Source organism: Camellia sinensis, chromosome 8 (genome assembly GCF_055761805.1).
Source record: "Camellia sinensis isolate YWXY chromosome 8, ASM5576180v1, whole genome shotgun sequence".
Taxonomy (NCBI): domain Eukaryota; kingdom Viridiplantae; phylum Streptophyta; class Magnoliopsida; order Ericales; family Theaceae; genus Camellia; species Camellia sinensis.
Genome location: NC_138968.1, coordinates 140,200,526 through 140,207,044, shown reverse-complemented (window position 1 = coordinate 140,207,044; position 6,519 = coordinate 140,200,526). Strand labels below are relative to the sequence as shown.

General features: G+C 39.6%; 2 pseudogenes; both read left to right on the top strand.

Moving 5' to 3' along the window:
* Nucleotides 1-1,451, top strand: LOC114260083 (putative LRR receptor-like serine/threonine-protein kinase At3g47570; annotated as a pseudogene).
* A 2,165-nt stretch (nt 1,452-3,616) lies between these two features.
* On the top strand, nt 3,617-4,421 carry LOC114277915 (putative LRR receptor-like serine/threonine-protein kinase At3g47570 pseudogene; annotated as a pseudogene).
* Nucleotides 4,422-6,519: the final 2,098 nt, after the last annotated feature.

Here is a 6,519-nt window from a genome sequence, read left to right as displayed (position 1 = left end):
ATGTTACAGGAACTAAGACTAGTTCAAAACAAACTTGGTGGTACCATACCCAGTGAAGTTCTCAGTCTCTTATCGTCATTGTATCTACACATATCTTGTAATGATTTGGCTGATTCCCTTCCAATGGAAATTGGAATTTTAAAAAATCTAGAAGAACTTGATGTTTCTGAGAACATGTTGGCCGGTGAAATTCCAAGCACTCTTGGTAGTTGCTTAAAATTGAGATTACTACATATAGAGAGCAACAAATTATGGGGAATCCTTCCTTCATCTTCAAGTAATTTGAGAGGTACGGAGGAGTTAGATCTTTCTCACAATAATTTCTTTGGAAAAATCCCAGACTATTTAGAGGACTTTCCCTTCTTACAAAAATTAAGTCTATCATTCCATGATTTTGAGGGTGCGGTACCAGAAAGTGGCATATTTCAGAACGTGACATCTATTTCTGTTAAGGGAAATGACAAGCTTTGTGGGGGTATACCTGAATTACAGCTATACAGTTGCGACTTCAAGGGGTTCCAAAGGGAAAAATTTACTCGAAGCTTGAAATTAATAATCCTCATATCTTTTGGGCTTCTAAGACTAATTCTAATAAGTTTCCTATATCCTTTCTGGTGTAGAAAGACTAACACAGTACCTTCTTTCAAATATTTAGGGCTCTCATTTTTTAAATTGTCATACCAAAGTCTAGGTAAAGCTACTGATGGGTTTTCTCTATCCAATTTGGTCTGTGTGGGTAGTTTTGGTTGTGTACAAAGGAGTTCTTGGTGAAGGTGAAAATGTTGTAGTAGTGAAAGTACTAAACCTTCAACGCCTTGGAGCTTCCTAGAGTTTCTTCACCGAGTGTGAGACCTCGAAGCACATAAAACACCAAAATCCTCTCAAGGTTCTCACAGCATGTTCAAGTGTTGACTATCATGGTGACAGATTTCAAAGCTCTTGTTTATGAGTTTATGGCTAATGGTAGCCTAGAGGATTGGTTACCTGCAAATGAGAATGAAGATGAGGCGCATAAATAATCAAGGAATTTACACCTTGTACAGAGGTTAAATATTGCCATTGATGTTGTTTCTGCACTTGATTATCTTCACAATCATTGCTCAGAACCCAATCGTTCACTGTGATCTCAAGCCGAGCAATGTTCTTCTGGATGATGAAATGACTGCACACGTAGGTGACTTTGGGTTAGCAAGATTCATTCCAGAAGCCATCTATGACCGTTCAGCAAATCAATGAAGTTCTGTTGGCATAAGAGGTTCTGTCGGTTATGCAGCTCCTGGTAAATATGCCTCTTAGGCTCTTCTTTGTTTTCCTTTGTGCCTTCACTATAGAATCTATTTTTTATTCACACAGCCATGAATCTGCTCTGTTAATCAATGAAACAGAGTTGATGGTTTTTTGCTTTTGTTCCTTACAATGCACTATAATAATTTTTTCGCTGATTGTTTCCAGTGTATACTCTCACATTCAGTACAATGGATGGATGAATGGGTTCTAAAACTAAAACAATTTTATTTTATCTTCTTCATGTTAGGTCATATAGCCTACTTAATTTGGGAGTATTTTTGCCATTAATGGGTGGATTTACCAATATCTGCAAATCTTAGTCCCTAACATACCCCTTATTTTGTTTAATGCATGAATTGCAGAGTATGGCATAGGAAATGAGGTGTGAACATCAGGTGAGGGGTATAGGTATGACATCCTCTCATTGGAGATGTTCATGGGGAAGAGACCTACAGATAACATGTTTTGTGATAGTTTGGGTCTCCATAACTACGTGAAGATTGCTTTGCCCAAACAAGCAGCAAGCATTATTGCCGATTTAAGACTATTCAAACAAAAAGATCAGAGCTTTGCTAATACTCTCAAAATTCAGTAGTGCTTGATTTCAATTCTTAAAGTTGGAATCACTTTTTCAGAGGAATGACCAAAAGATCGGATGGCAATTAATGATGTTGGTACTCAGTTGCAAGTGATCAGAAACACTCTTGTTAGAACTAGTGGAGTATACATGGAGGAAGAGGAGATCAAATTGAAATGCGATCATAAGCAGGTATTTTGTTCATAATCATACACAAATTCTCATTTGTTTTTGTATTTTGTTCTTCTTTTCATCAAACTTGGATTCTTGAGGAAGTAATTGGCTATGTTGAGGACAGGAGCAAGAAGCACCAATTCAAATATACTTGTCCACCCGGACTGCAACTATCGTAATGCTTTAGATAGTTCAACCATTTTCTGTTTTCTTTTGCATTTTTAAGGGAGTAAATTAATTGAACTAGGTTTTCATTACATGTGTCATCCAGAATAATACAGAAGAGATGATCAATTAAAGTTTTACTCAATCCCTGTTGCCAAAATCATGTATTCAAGATACCGAAACCTCATCTTTTGGGACTCCAAAGTGGAAAAGTCCATTTTGTTGTTGATTTTAAATTCCTTAAATGTCGAAGCATTTTATTCTCTTTAAACAATTATGCTAGTCAGAGCATTATGGCTATGAACTTCTTTATGAAAATTGATGGAAATGTAACTTTTGAGTTTTTTAAGCTGTAACCATGGCTGGGGTTAAGAATAAATCAACTGACGGAGTTTTGGGTAGAGTGATTTCTCATGAATGCATTTACTGGAGATGATGCCTTTATGAGGTTAAAGGCACAAGAGTTTAGCTGATCAACATCACATGTAGCTCTGTTTTTGAATCACTGTTGATACTAAACCACATGAGGATTGGAGTAGTCATCAAACAGGCTTCACTAGGCTATGAATTGGACAGGTAGCAAAACTCAAATTAAGTACTCTTTCATAAATGTCTATGTGGAGTGGGAAAGCCAGAGTTTTGTAAGTACTCTTGGTGAGTAGCGTTGTTTACACTGCACTAGGTTTCAGGGGAAAAAATAAAAAAAAAGAAACAAAGAGAGAGAGAGAGAGAGAGAGAGAGAGAGAGAGAGAGAGAGAGAGAGAGAGGCTATTTTAAGTTAATTGACATTTTGCTGCCATAATCGGGAGGATTGCATTATGAGGTACACCCATTCCATGAATGTTACATGCAATTAAGCTCAAAAGATATTATTATGAATGTTGCATGCAATTAAGCTCAAAAGATATTAGGACAAATTTCACTTTACTCCCTTGTGGTTTGGCCTACGTGCGGATAACTCTCTTATCATTGGAAAATAACCACATAACCCATATGGTTTGTGGACTAAACACACACTAACTTCTGTTAACAGAACTTGTGAATTACCTTCATACCCTCTTCTTCCTCTCTCTTCTTCTTCTTCTCTCCTTCATTCTCCCATGGCTGCACCCCACCATCACCACACAGCTCCCCACCCCCACCCCCAGAAACCACCACTGCAGCCTTCTCATCCGTCATTGCCAGCCCCATTCCAGCAATCACCACTTCTCAGAGAGGTGGTTGTGTGAGTTATTTTTTTATAGCAATCTTAATCTTTTTTGAGGATTCACAGGAATAGACCAAAAAAGGAAGAATTTTTTTATTAATAAAATATGAACTGAGTTTGTTTTGTTTGGTAATTTAATTGTGTTAATGAATTAAAATTTGATGCTCTGTTGGAATCTATTAATTGGTCTTCTAGGACTAATTCTAATGTTGTGTTTCCTATATCTTTGTTGGGCTAGAAATACAACAAAAGTACCTTATTTCAGATTTTCTGGGAACTCATTTTTGAAATTGTCCTACCAAAATCTACTTGAAGCTACTGATGGGTTCTCTCTAGCCAATTTGGTTGGCGTGGGTAGTTTTGGTTCAGTGTACAAAGGAATTCTTGATCAAGGTGAAAAAGTTGTAGCAGTGAAGGTACTAAACCTTTTATTTCATGGAGCTTCCAAGAGTTTCATTGCTAAGTGTGAGGCCTTGAGGCGCATTAAACATTGAAATCTCTGTCAAGGTTGTCACTGCATGTTCAATTGTTGACTACAATGGTAATGATTTCAAAGCTCTAGTTTATGAGTTCATGGACAATGGGAGCCTAGAGGTGTAGTTGCATCCAAATGAGAACACAGATGGCACGCATGCTGAGTCAAGAAATTTAAACCTCCTACAAAGGTTAAATATTGCAATTGACGTTACTTCTGCACTTGATTATCTTCACCATCATTGGCCAGAACCAAAAGTGCATTGTGATTTGAAGCCAAGCAATGTTCTTCTGAACAATGAAATGATTGGCCATGTAGGTAATTTTGGGTTAGCAAGATTCGTTCCAGAAGCTACCTATGACTGTTCAGTAAATCAATAAAGTTCTGTTGGCATAAGAGGATCTGCTGATTATGCTGCTCCAGGTAAATGCACCACTTTGCTCATTCTCTCTTCCTTTTTTCACCTTCAATTTCCAACAGAATCTAGAGTCAGCTTTGCATTTACATCAGGTCTGCTCCTTCAATCACTGAAGTAAATGTGATTGTTCTTTGGTTCGATTCCTCACGACATCATTTCGTACTCAAATACATAAAAATCAATAAATGTTTGGCAGATCTTTTCTAATGTGTTATTGTTAAAAATACTGTATTATTGATTGATATATTGATTGATATTGATTGATATATTCTGTCTATTACAAATGGTTCCTTATATAGATGTAGGTGTAGTGGGTTAGGTTTAGTGGAGTAGGTGAGGTGGTAGTGGTGTAGTGGGTTAGGTTTAGTGGAGTAGGTGAGGTGGTAGTGGTGGTAGGTTTATTGATAAATTTTAACAGCCCCCCGCAAACTCAAGGAGGATAGAAACTAACCAACTTGAGTTTGGAGAGAGGAACAAAACAAGAAAATACATAAAAATAAAAGAGGATAGGAGACACTGTATGGTCGTGTCAGACCATTGGTGAAGACACTGGATGGTGGTGTCATAACGTTGTAGAGGACACTGTATGGCGGTGTCAGACTGCTGTAGAAGACAGTTTATGGGGTCATGTCGGACCGTTGTAGCAGACAATGTGGTGACAGTGGTTGTGACAGTTTACGGAGTCTTGCTGGACCCTTGTAGAAACTAACCGGAATCAATGTCGGGACAGTTTATAGAGTCTTGTCGGACCCTTGTAGAAATTAACCGGAATCAATGTCGGGACAGTTTACAGAGTCTTGTCGGACCCTTGTAGAAACTAACCGGAATCTATGTCGGGACAGTTTACAGAGTCTTGTCGGACCCTTGTAGAAACTAACTGGAATCTATGTCGGGACAGTTTACAGAGTCTTGTCGGACCCATGAAGGAGCTAACCGGAATTAATGTCGGGACAGTTTACAGAGTCTTGTCGGACCCTTAAAGGAGCTAACCGGAATCAATGTCGGGACAGTTTACAGGGTCATGTCGGACCGTTGTAGAAGTTGCACCCTCAAAAGGTGTGCCCAATTTTGTCAAAAAAGGCGTGCCATCAAAAGGCGTGCCCAATTCATCAAAAGGTGTGCCGGACATGATGGCGAGGCACGTGAGTGTCTTGGTTGGCGCGTCCGTTTGTCGTCTGTCGGCAAGTGGCGCGCGATGCGCGGATCGGCCCTGGCTATTTAAACCAAGGTTGAGGCAGAGGCTGAGGCAGACAAAAAACTTCTGAAAAAACTCTTCGTTGTGCTGATAGAGAGAGTCTGTAACACTCTGTTGCGAGAGATATTCTGTAACACTCTGTTGCCCAGAAAATGGCCTCGTCTTCCCGGAGTCTGCTCACTCTCTTTCCAGACCTCAACGAGTCAACAAGAGAGAAAACTGGTGCGGTGGCACTGGAACCTCAACCAAGCGCCCCGGAGTTTGCTCCGTTGAACTTTCCGATGCGGTCGGTGGAGCAAAAAATGGCAGTGCAAACGGATGTGGAGGCTAATCAGTATACTTTGAAGGCATGTGTGGAGTCCATGACGGCGGTCACAAACTTGTCGCACCGGCTGCAGAGTAGGACAAATGAGGTGCAGCAATTAAACTCCCAGCTGGCTCTGCTCCAACGCATGTATAAGGATGCGCGAGCAAAGATAAGTGTGCTAAAGGCGGAAAATAAGGAGCTGAAGCGGAAGGCCACCGTGATGTTCCGTTTTGGAGGTCCGCCATATGCTGCAGTGGAGGAGCAGGGAGTAGTGATCATGCCCAGTGGAGTGGGAAATACGGAGGCAACACCGGCAAGGGCCGCCCAGGACGGAGGCAAGAAGAAAAGACCGGCGGAATAGGCGAAGAAGTGAGGTCGGTTGGTGGCCGACTGCAGAAAAGAAAACAAATTGTTTTGTTTGTTGTGGGTTTTTTTTTTTTTTTTGGGTTGATGTAAAATGGTGATCGGGGTGAGCCCCTGATATGAATAAAATATGAGTGTTGGGCAAATTAGGAAATTGTTTTTGTTTTTGTTTTTTTTTTTTTTTTTTGTATGTTTGATTGGACGTGTGCCCCTCTTTACAAAACAAAAACAATAAAATAAAAGAAAATAATAAAAAAAGAGATATATATATATATATATATATATATATATATGGGGTAGGGGAAAAGATGAGTTTTAAAAAATAGTGGGTATGGGAAAGATGTGGTGGAA